Source organism: Triturus cristatus, chromosome 6, assembly GCF_964204655.1.
Source record: "Triturus cristatus chromosome 6, aTriCri1.1, whole genome shotgun sequence".
In the NCBI taxonomy this organism is placed as follows: Eukaryota; Metazoa; Chordata; class Amphibia; order Caudata; family Salamandridae; genus Triturus; species Triturus cristatus.
This window is the reverse complement of record NC_140589.1, coordinates 746,417,159-746,429,839: the sequence shown is the minus strand read 5'-3', so window position 1 is coordinate 746,429,839 and position 12,681 is coordinate 746,417,159. Positions and strand designations below refer to the sequence as shown.

At 43.1% G+C, this 12,681-nt stretch overlaps 1 pseudogene; it reads right to left on the bottom strand.

Annotated features, from left to right (window-relative positions):
- Nucleotides 1-10,094: 10,094 nt before the first annotated feature.
- Nucleotides 10,095-11,350, bottom strand: LOC146817811 (protein AMBP pseudogene; annotated as a pseudogene).
- Between the last annotated feature and the right edge of the window lie 1,331 nt (nucleotides 11,351-12,681).

The window sequence follows — 12,681 nt, the reverse complement described above, 5'->3', positions numbered from 1 at the left end:
ACCATAGACACACCAATACCAGTTAGTACATACCGACTCACTGATTCATAGGTCTACACACACATCCACTCACTCACCCATACAGTCACTCATACATGCAGTCACTCATAAATACAGCCACTATTATATGCCCTCATACACCCATACAGACACTCACACGTCGCCACTCACTCAAAGAGTTACTCTCACACCTAGTCAGTCACCCAAAGAGTCAATCACAATGCTATTTACTAACCTATACAGTTATACACACACCACCTCACCTATTCACAGATACTAACACATACTTAGAGTGGAGAAGTGTGGCTCAATGGTTAGAGCGGCAGACACTGATGCAGAAGTCTGGCCCGGGACCATAGTTCAATTCCCGCCTCGACGGGTCTTGGGCTCAATTTCCTCGGACCTGATCATTCTCGCCTCGGTGCCTATCCTAATCATGGGTCCCACTCTGCAACTCTGGGCAATAGCTTGCTTAATCTCCACAACGGCCCCAACAACGCTAGGTTGCCTGGCATCACCTTGGGGGTGCCCAGGAGTGGACACTTCACAGGGAAAGGCCAGGAAGGGTTCCTCAGCGGTATTCGTACAAGCGCCGAGATGCCTCCGGGTAGTCGTGCGCTATACAAGTACATCTACATTTACATTTACTTACTCTCTTATACAATCACTGACACAAGAACACACTCATCCATACATCCACTCTCACAATCACTCACTTTCACATACCGTCACTTATATACTCCAACACTCACATATACTGCCATTCACATATGCAGTTACTCACACATATACCACTGAGACATCCATTCACTCATCAACACAGCCATATGCATACTCACTCACCCATACAGCCCCTTGCAGATGCAATCATGAACCCATACAGCCAGTTATTCACCCACTCACATATCCATGCAGGTAGTCACACAACCCACATACAGTCAGGCACCCATACAGGTACTCAATCAATCAATAACCCATATAGACACTCATGTACCTATTAACCAACCCATGCAGCCACTTACACACCAACTGACAGACTGATACAGACATTCACACAGATTAGTCACTCACCCATACATTCACCCAGACACATATAATCACTCACTTATACAGTCAGTCACACACCTACTGAATCATCATATATATATCACATTCTTAAACTTTTTAGAAACACTCACAGTCACTGGATGATGGCATCAGTGATATTTTCAGTGATGGCATTTGAGATGTCATCAATGATGCCATCAGTGATGACAATGTCCATGTCATGAGTGATGTAATATGTGACGTCATCAGCAGTGCATTGCGGGGGCATGAGTTATAGTTAGAACAGCTGAATATCTCTGGTTTTGTAAGAGTGAAATGTCAGACTAACTATAACATCCCTGAAATCTGTGTTTTTTTCTGTCAATATCTAAGATTTTTTTTAACTAATTTCTTACTATAACGTCCCTGAAACTTGTGGTTTTTCAGTGAATTTTATATATATGTATTTAATCTCCTCTCACTCTTACAAGGAAGGAATCAGTACTCAGGTTGTAGTTTGGAAGTATTTAATCTGCAAAGGACGCAATCCATGCGTTTCAGCTCGTCCGAACCTTGATAATGATACACAACGTCATTGTAGCTTCCTTATTTAAATGTACAAATGACTCCAGTTGCCAACATTAACAAAGGACTACATATTACTTTAATCCAAAAAGCTGGCGGCCAGATTGGCCTGGTCACGATGTGAAAATTCAGGAATTGATACAATAAAGAAAAGAAAACAATGTTATTTTGAAAAAAATGTCATTTCAGCATATCTTGCCCCGTGACCGCCACACCTGTATGTTCGGCAATGTGACTTATTCAAAATAAACATACTTAGGACTGCAAACATCAACATAAACAATGGACTACATATTACTTTAAAGTGAAAGGCAATCAGCCATATTGATCTGGGCATGTTGCGTATTATAATGGTTCTTACGCCAAAGAAAATAAAAAAAAGGGGTGTTAATATACACACACTAACCCTAAATAAAGTTCTAGCGAATATAGTTCCATTCCATTCACAGCTCATTTGAGGTGTCATGAGTGATGTCAAGAGTGATGTAACTGAACATTTCATGAATGATGTAATGTCGGAGGTCATTAGCAGTACCTTGTGGGGTCGTAAGTTATAGTTAGCTCAGGTAACTATAACTGCTGAATTTCACTGGTGGTGTATGAGTGAAATCTGAGTCTAACTATAACGTCCCTGTAATCATTGTTTTTTTCAGCAAATTTCTAGATATTTTTTAACGTTAAGTAAGATGCATATCACAATGAATAGTTGGGGGTTGGAAGCAGGGCCTGGCATTGTGCTTCCCCAACCCAAGCGTGCTGCTCCTGCCTCCCCTCCTCCTAGCCATCCATTGGCCTAGTCCATGTCCCTGCTCCCTTATTACAGCCCTGTGTGGCTGTTGTTCTGCCACAGGCCTTCCTGCCTTCTCTGAACAGTTAGCTTGCTGCCACATCCACCTCCTCCCTATCCTCTGTTATCTGAATTCATGCACTAGCCTCCTCCCTCCTGCCATGCATGATCTAATGTGCTGCCACTGCTCTCCATTTAGCATGATGTCCCAAGCCACTCCTCCTGCCACCCATTGTCCAATTCTATGCCCCATCATTGACCTCCTGCTTAGCCTCTGTGCTTAGCTTGCTGCCCTACTCTCCTTCCCCCTGCCCTCCAATGTCTGTGTGCATGCCCCTGCTCCATCCTTTTTGCCCACCATGTTCCATGGACCTGCCCCTCGTATCTACTCTGAGTGTTCTGTTGAGCTGCCACTCCCCTCCCACCTGCCTAGCATTGTCAGATGACTGTAACCTATCCCTGCCACCCCCACCCTGCCTGTCCATGTTCCATGCCCCTATCCCTTTCCTCCTGTCCTCCATGGTCCATTTTACTGCCACACACTTCTGCCCTCCCTGGTCTGTTGTGCTGCAACTGCTCCTCCTGCCTGCCCCGTGTGGTCTGTTGTGAGGCCCCTTGAACTGAACTCTCTTGTCTGTGCCCAGCTCCTACCCCTCCCTTCTATCCTCCATGGTCCTTTGTGCATGCCCCTGCCCCCTCCATCTTTCCCATCATGGCCATTGTTCTGTCACTAACCCTCCTGCTTGCCATGCATGGTCTTCTGTGCTGCCACTGCACCTCCCACCTTCCCTGTGTGGTCATCTAGCTGCCCCTGATCCCCTTCTAACCTTCCCTCAATGTTCTGTGTGTATGCCATTATAGTCTCATTGTTGCTCTCCATGGTGTGTCTTGCTTCTAGTACCCATTCTGCCTGAACTCCATGGTAAGCTTGCTGCTCCTGCCCTGCCCATTGCCCCCTTGCCCCCTACCCTCTGTTTTCCATGTGCAGACCTCTATTCCCTCCCTCCTGGCTTGTCTGTTCCATTGTAATGCCCCTGATCCCTCCCTCCTGCCCTTTATGGTCCGTTATGCTGCAGCTTTCTCTCCTGTCTGTCCATTATGGTCAGCTAGCTGCCATTGCCTCTTTCCCCTCTGTTCTCTGTTGTCCATGCGCATGGTTCTGTCACCTCCCTATTGCTTTCTATGGATTGTTGTGCTGCACTCCAGTCCCGCATGCCCTGTGTGGTGTATTGTGCTGCTGCAAACCCTGATGCCTGCCCTGTAAGGTCAGTTTGGTGCACCTCTCCATGTCCCTCCTGTCCTTTGTTATCCGAGTCCATGTCCCTACCCCAATTCCTCCTGCCTTCCATGATCCAATGTACCATAGTTGCTAACATTCTGAACTTGGTAAGAGGGAGATTTTGAAAAGAAAACTGGAGTATTGATTTTCCCCATTGAATACATTGAAAAAGAGGAGATTGTAGACAGGAGACAGATCAAATAATGCCCATTTGGGCTTAAAAACATTGGGCGTTTCCTGGCTGAATCGGGTCTGTTGGCATGTATGGTTGTACTACCACTGCCTCTTCCTTCTGCCCAAAATGGTCTATTATATTGCCACAGCCTCTCCTGCCTGTCCTGTATTGTTGGTTTGTTGCCCCTGCCCCCTTTCCACTGTCCTCCTTAGTCTGTTTTGCTGCCACTGCCCTTCCTGCCTGCTCAGAGTGGTCAAATTGTTGCCTCTGCACCCTCCTACTTGCCTTCACTTTTCTGAGTCCATGCCCCTGGCCTCTGCCTCTCTACAGTATCCTAATGAACAACTAGATTGATAACATTCTATATTTATTGCAAAAAGGTGGCACGCCTGACGTCATCTTGATGTAATCAACACTGTAATACCCAGAGCATTTCCTTTAGAAATTACATAGATGAGAAGGTCACATTTGCATCGAAATTATGGTTAGTGCTCTAAAAAAACTAAAACGAGGACATATTTCCTGAGTTTTCAAATAGCGACAAAGAACTTTTAAATGACTTGCTATCTTTATGTTTTTTTATCCAGTTGGCCACTTGATTAAATGTTTCACTTAGGGGGGAGGATATGGTGTTCCTTCCAGAGCTGCAGACTTTGCATCTGGGGAACCAGGTTGGAGTTTCTGCTTCAGCTCGACTTTTGTGATTCTAGTCAAATCACTTAATCTCCCCATGTCTACAACCAAAATGAATTTGCCCTTGTGTGATGTAATCAATGCTCATGTAAAGCACTCCAATACCGGACCAGTCTGCACTATATAAAACTGCAAAAGCATAAAAACTAAAAAGTGTTTTGCACAATTCTGTCATTGGGCTACATGGGGGCTACAGTTGGGTGATATTTGTGCTACATTTGGGCTCTTTTGTCTTTGGTGGCCATCTTGGGAGATTTCTTTGTTGTGAAGTTTCTGAATTTCCTCATTTACTGAAGTCTCCTCAGTAGGAAATGCTTTCAGTTTTTTACTTTGATTCCATCAAGAAGGCATTCATATTGTCACACATTTGCCATAAATTCTGAATGTTAGCACTCTAGTTGCTGATTAGATCACTGTAGTAAAGCTACTGCTCACCAGGGAAGTCTGCTGCTGGTATTCAAAGTGCATGTTTTAGTCTGCATATCAGAATTATTTTATGAAATAGAAGAGGATTTGAGAAGTCACTCAAAATGTGCCCTAATTTTTCTTTCTTCAGCACTAATCATAATTTCTATGGCAAAATGATTCCCCTCATTGTGTTCCTTTTTAAATTAAATGTTTTAAGTGTTATCAGTTTATTCAACTCAAGATGGCTTCAGGTGTGCTATACTTTTGTCATAAGTAAGACTGTTAGCGCTCTAGTTGTTCCTTAGAACACTCTGGGACATTCTGTCATTGGGCTATACATGGGCTACATCTGAATCATATTTGTGCTACATTTGGGCTCTTTTGTCTCTGGTGGCCATCTTGGGAGACTTATTTGTTATGAAGTTTCCTAATTTCCTCATTTACTGCAGTCTCCTCAGTAGGAAATACTTTCAATTTTTTACTTTGATTCCATCAAGATGGCATTCAGATGTGTCACACATTTGCCATAAATTCAGAATGTTAGCACTCTAGTTGCTCATTAGATCACTGTAGTAAAGCTACTGCTCATCAGTGAAGTCTGCTGCTGGTATTCAAAGTGCATGTTTCAGTCTGCATGTCAGAATTGTTTTATGAAATAGAAGGGGATTTGAGAAGTCAAAATATGCCCTAATTTTTCTTTATGCAGCACTAATTTATTTATTTATTTATTTTGGCGATTTTTAGAGCGCGCAAATACCCTTGGGTGTCTCGGCGCTGTAGATGCAGATAATTTCTATGGCAAAATAAACCCCCTCATTTTGTTCCTCTACAAATTAAATGTTTTAAGTGTTACCACTTTATTCCAATCAAGATGGCGTCAGGTGTGCCATACTTTTGTCCTAAGTAAGACTGTTAGCGCTCTAGTTGTTCTTTAGAACACTCTGGGGCATTCTGTCATTGGGCTATACGTGGGCTACATCTGGGTGATATTTGTGCTACATTCGGGCTCCTTTTGTCTCTGGTGGCCATCTTGGGAAACTTATTTGTTATGAAGTTTCCTAATTTCCTCATTTCCACATTTACTACAGTCTCCTCAGTAGGAAATACTTTCAGTTTTTTACTTTGATTCCATCAAGAAGGCATTCATATGTGTCACACATTTGCCATAAATTCAGAATGTTAGCAGTCTAGTTGCTCATGAGATCACTGCAGTAAAGCTACTGCTCACCAGGGAAGTCTGCCGGTATTGAAAGTGCATGTTTCAGTCTGCATGTCAGAATGTTTTAATGAAATAGAAGAGGATTTGAGAAGTCACTCAAAATGTGCCCTAATTTTTCTTTCTGCAGCACTAATCATTATTTCTATGGCAAAATGAACCCCCCTCATTTTGTTCCTTTTTAAATTATATGTTTTAAGAGTTACTACTTTATTCCAATCAAGATGGCTTCAGGTGTGCAATACTTTTGAAATAAGAAAGACTGTTAGCGCTCTAGTTGTTCTTTAGAACACTCTGGGAAGCTGCAGTAGAACACGAAGGAATCAACTGACAGTCTCTGCCCTTGTTGGATGTACATGTTTTACTGAGAATGTCAGACTTCATTCTCACATGACTGAGAAAGATAATGTGAATTTACAGAAAATATGCTCTCATTTTAGCTTCTAGATCACCTTCCAAACCTCTGTGGGAAAAGTATGAGAAAATGGTTTTCTCAAACATGATTCATGATATCCCAGCAGAAGGCTTTTTAACAGGGCAAAATCACCTTAGAACACAACACAATTCCTTAAATTAGCATGGTACCATCAACAAATGATTTATAATGTAACTAAAGTCTTATCACCATTTATACGTTCTCCTTTTGGTGACCCTCAAACCTTCCATTTACTACAATGCTTTTTAATGGGGTGCTATCATGTATATTGGTCCCAACAGTTCTTGGATGAAGTGCTGACAACCAATCAGATCTCACGATGAGATGTGTGGATAGGCTCCGCCCAGATATATACATTTATTTTTCCTTTAATATTTAAAAAACTACTGAACGGATTTACTCCATTTAGCAAAAAGGTCGCTTTCTGAACCAAGAGCTACCTTTCTGCCAAAATTGGTGCAATTCCATTCAGCAGTTTCGGACTGTAGCTTTGTCTAAAGTTTCCTATGGAAATTTACATGTTTTGGGACCCCTCTTTTTCTCAGCCCCCACTTGATGAATCACCCCGAAACTTTCAAGACAGGAGCTGACCTGAGCACCCCACTAGTTTTCAAAATTTCGCGAACATTTGTAAAAAACAAAAATGCTTTTTGAATAGAAACGAGGTCCTAACTATAACTACCTACTGGCGACCGTAGTAACAACCGTGTTGTAATGGCATCGTGGTGTGATGACCGCGATGTAAAGGTTGCCTCCCCTCCAGGACCTCCTACAGCTTGGCCTCCAGGCGCGCCATCCTGAGGAGCATGCAGTGCCGAAAGTTCATGCAGGAACAACAGGGGTGGGCAGCAGTAGATGATGATGTTGATGGGCGGCGGGGGGCGGGCGGCGGGCGGCTGCCAGAACAAGGCGTCGTACCACCGGAGGCATAGGGGGCTGGCTGGGCCCTGGGGAATTGGAGGAAGAAGATGCAGCTGCCGCCTCCTCCTCTGCTAGAGCAACCAGCCGGCGATTTTCATCTTGGATGGCCTCCAGCTTCCTTTGCCGGGGTTGCCCTGGCCGCCAACTCCTGCCTAGTGGGTTGGGAAGGAGTAGCTATATCAAGAAAGGAAAAAAAAGACAATTGTATCCAATACTCTTAGCAAAACAGTAACACACAATTAAATTACATACATACAAATTATAGTGGCACAGGAGTAGCACTAGCGGTTGTGGTATCCTCTCCTCCTCACTTCACTTTCTCTGCCCCTAAGATTTGAATGTGATGATTATACTTTCAGGAACTATCCAGTAGAGTAGAAGTATTATTTTTCTCGCTCTTGTTTAGCACAATTAATCTTGTAGGCATGCCAGCTCAGTCAGCTTGTGCCCTAGACAGACATACTTGTGTCGCAGACTCAAGTTACTTTACTACTGTCTGCATGTGGGGCAGCTGTACTACACAATTATTTATTTCAATTACAGCCATACTCTGTTAAATTAATTGCAAATGCTCAGACAATTTCACTTTCACTCTGACTACTGCAATAAGGCCCATGAGGATGGTTAATGATGACATGCTTATGAATGATGATATACGGCAGCATGACATCATGTCACTCATGTGATGATGATGATGATGATGACATACTGAGTGATTTCATTTGTAAGTACTAGTTACCATGCAGCCGATAGGCCACCCATGGCTGACACAGTCAAAAATGACATGGGTAGGGACTAGAGTGGAAGTGGGCCTCAGAGTCAGAGGGAGGCGATTAAGGATGGGTGGGTAGGGTAAATAATAGTCATGCACAATATATATGTTGTGCTTTAAAAACTACTGTGAGTCAAGGGAGTATTCCATTCTGAAATACAAGTACAACCTCAAACCTTTGAATCAAAAAGCTTGCAAAAATAAAGAACAGTCCTTGGGCTTTTTTCATTTATCAGTGCATTGCTCTTCTAGCATTATTATTATTGTATTCTTAATCTTCATCCTTGGATTTGTTACTCTGCCACGGTTTAATTTTCTTTTACATTCGCTTCATTCAGTCTGACTTTGTTTTCACCTTCCATTTTTGATACCATCTAGGCATCTATCCATCTAAACATGGCTATCATAAACCAGCTGTCACCGACAGCATACATTTGTCATAGATATAAACAATCACCACCCATGCCATGCGTCCTTGCTTGCCTTAGAGTTTGACCCCTCAAACCCTCCGGAGGATTCCTTTCACCTATACACTTTCACCCACCAGGACAGGCATCCTTTCTGCTTTCTCTTTCACCTTTCACCTATCCTTCAACTACCCATGCATCCTATCATCTTCATCTGCCACCTATATGCATCCTGGGGCCCCTTCCTTCACCCACGCATCCTTCTCTGCCAGTCATACATTTCATCTGACTGTTTGTCTTCGTCATAAAACTGTCTTTGCTGAGTTGAAGATAGAATAGAATAGGTCATTAGTTACTCAACCCCCGTCGCTAATGCTAATGTTAAGTAAAGGGTGTCTTCTTCAGCTGTTCAGTGTTCACAACAACTTAGTCTCAGCAGAAGTACAGTGTACTAGTACTGAGTGTACACCATTGCAGCGAGTGTATTCATCATTCTCAATAAGTAAGGAATATGACTTACCACCGCCCACCACTGCTGCTGGCTCACTCCCTGTGGATGCCACATCCGCTCCCTTTGAAGTGGCATGACCATCACCGCTGGCCCCGGCACTGGTGGTAGGTATGCCTGGAAAAAACATTTCACATATTTTAAGATGCGATATATGCCCCCCCCCTATTTATTTTTTTCATTAGCAAGATTGAAAATACATAATTCATAATACACATACACCACACATATCACTATCTAAAATTCAGATACTAGAGTAGAGTACACAGTATGCCCTATCAAAAATAACAAAGTAATATCCGGATGGGGTTTTTGTTGGTGGCAATTTATGGAAAGCCTCTCCAGAAGAGGACAACCCAAAGGACTGGACTCAGTGACTAGATCTATTGGTGCATCTCATTTTGTGAAAAGAAGAAAGAGTCGCTAACTGGGCGGACATGAAGTCTCTCTTAGTTGAAATATAATGGTGCTGTCCTCCTACTCCTCATACTTCCTTCCAGCCATGGTGCACAGTAACAGTTGTTCAGTGTTCACCATAAATTGCTGTTACTAAAATAGTACTAGGCCTGAATTGGAAAGAGTAAAATACACCAATTTGAGGTGTCCTGTCCAATGTGAGTGACCACCATTACTGATTGAGCATGATGAGACAGTAAAAGAAACTAAAGCCTTTTCATCTCACAAACCTGTGGATAATACCTCACATGGGCATGCAATGTGCAGAGCAGATTAGTGCTACTAGTATTAGTAGTAGTAAGGAGTTCTTCTAGTACTTGTAGTAGCCCAGGACCAATGGGCTCTCTGTCTCTGAGTCTTACAGTACCACTACTAGGCAATCCACAGATAACTGAGGGGAGAGAATAATGAGAAGAATAACTTTATTTATTAAGAATTGTAACACGTTGCTCTTCAAAAATAAAATCATCAATTTTCATAGCTGAAATAAAATTCCTGGGGGACGAATTCTGTGTCTCAAGAAATCTGTTTTCCACCTCCTCTTTTGAATGTCAGGGCAGAAAGCTCGAGGTAAAAGCCAAGATGGTAGAGATCAGCTCTACAAGCCCAGTAACTCTTCATCTAGACCGGGTACTCCGCAGTACTCCTTGCACTCCTTCTCACTGTAGAACCTGTTCCCGTTGCCTTGGCAACCTCCATAATTGAAGGTGACACATTTTCCCTGGGTTGAGTCGAAGGCCCAGAGTTGCATGAGTTTCCTACAAGGTCCTGGAACCAGGGGTAATCTGCATGCAGCTTCCGTCCTGCAGGTCTGTAGACAGTCCCTCTCCGAGAGAAAGTTGTTACCATTCCCCAGGCAGCCTCCATAGTGAAAGCTATCACAGGTCATGGATGAGGAATTGTAGAAGAATCTGAGGTTCATACCCAAGCATGGCCCAACAACCATGTCCTGCCTGCAGGCATCTCCATTACCATTGAATTTAATGGGACCGCCATCACCAGAGCCCTCTTCTTCGAGTACAGCAACCCTCTGGATTCTCCTGGCTGGAGTTGCTTTCTCCCCACGAGTACATTCGCCTTCGTTTTTCATCCTAAAAATGGAGTCACTGGGTACTCCCTGTTCCAAGGAAAACTGAGTGAACTCTTCAATCAAACTTTCCCGCAGCTCTGGAGTCCTGCCATAAAGTTTCACAGTTGTGGTAGTCTCCCCTCATTTGGTTTTCCGCATGAGAACGATGGCGTACTCATCATAGTTGGTGAACACAACATCGGATTCGATGGTCATTTCCCACCTGGGGCTGTAGTAAGTAATTTTCCCAGGAATGTTGGTTTTGTGATACGTGCCGAAGGCTGTAGAACATACACCTTGCCTTATTCTTGTGCTGGTTGTGCTAAGCTGGTCACTGGTCTCATCAACACCCATTACCAGCGTACCCATGACAGACTTATCCTTGTATTGTTTTAACCACGTGCAGGTTGAGCCTATGGCAACATCGTACCATTTGCCATAGATCTTGGAAAGGTCGAAGTTCTCCTGGGTCTGGACCTCTGGCAGGGCCTGGATGGGGTTCGCGCTGCCAGGCCTCAGCCCGACGGCCACCAGAAACAGGATCCAGTGAATGGCCATGTCTTCTCAAGCACTGATGCTCGTCAGCCAGGGAATGACGGCGGTGGTCGGTGATGTCTGCAGCGCCTCCCTGAGGGGAGAGGGAAATCTGAGTGAAACCCAGAAGAAAGTAAGCTACAGACAGACTAATACAGAGTCAGAGCAGAGGTTAGTCAGATGCAGTTTGATTTGATGTAAAAAAAAAACAGACACTAGAAACAATGTTAGTAGTAGGACTAGTACTTAGCAGTAGGTAATGGAGCAAAAACAGAGAATGTAGAAACAGATAGATTGAGGAGGATTTTGGAAACATTTAAATTAGGAAATGGAAATAGTAGAGAAGTAAAAGTTAGGGAAATATTAATATGTAACAACACCAGGAGGACTTACTGAGGCCAGTAGCAGAGCCATCTGTGCCTGAGGCCCCTCCAGCAACCGCACCCGCCGCACTGCCAGCTGACCCAGTCTTCTTCTTGGCCCTGGATGCTGATCATGTAAGACATAATTAAAGAGACAAAAAGGATTTGTGTTAAATAAATAAATATAATTGTTCTAAAAATATTTTTAGACAGGAAACGGCAGTTGCAATACCATTGACCAATCCTAAATCAATCAGATTGACTTATTCGACTAGTAGTAGTTGACTAGAATGTATCACAGTTGAGTACCAGCTGATCATTATTATTCCACAGTTCAATTCTGATTCCTGAATCCTAAACATACCTAATCCGCCTATTCCAGACTTTGGAATGACTTGCAAAAAAATTATATTTGCTTCTAAGTTCCAATCTAATTCCCAATCATCTCTTTGTCTTAACTCCAACAACCCTCTTTGAGGGGACAATAATTACTAAATCTGCATTTATTCTTCTTAATGCATAGATGGACGCATGCATATTGCATACAACAAATTGGTTGGTTGCTATTCACTCACTATGAGAACTACAAAAGCTTTTACAAGGACTAAAGTTATTTGAGAGGACGCATCACGCAGGCCGCTGAATTACCAAATAATCCTAACTAACTAACTACTACAACTATCTTACTGACAGGAGACAGGACAGCCTGACAGGACAAAGAAAAGGACTGGAGTCTTTCATATCTGGATTACCTAGCTAACTTAAATTTTCTAACCTCTCTTACATAACCAGCCCAAGCGAGCGCAAAGTTGCAAACACATATGATTAGTTAGTAGAGCCGAGCATTTGTCTGGAAGTAACAATCACATAATATAAGATTTTTAAACATCAGTTACCTGCATGTAAGCAGCAGCAGCATGTTGGCTATTTGCGCAAAAAATTATATTTGCAATAGCACAGAACAGAAGAACACAATAGTAATATAAATAACTACTCACCAAGCCCCAGGACCTCAACACCTAGCAGGTCCAGCAGGTTCTGATCCCG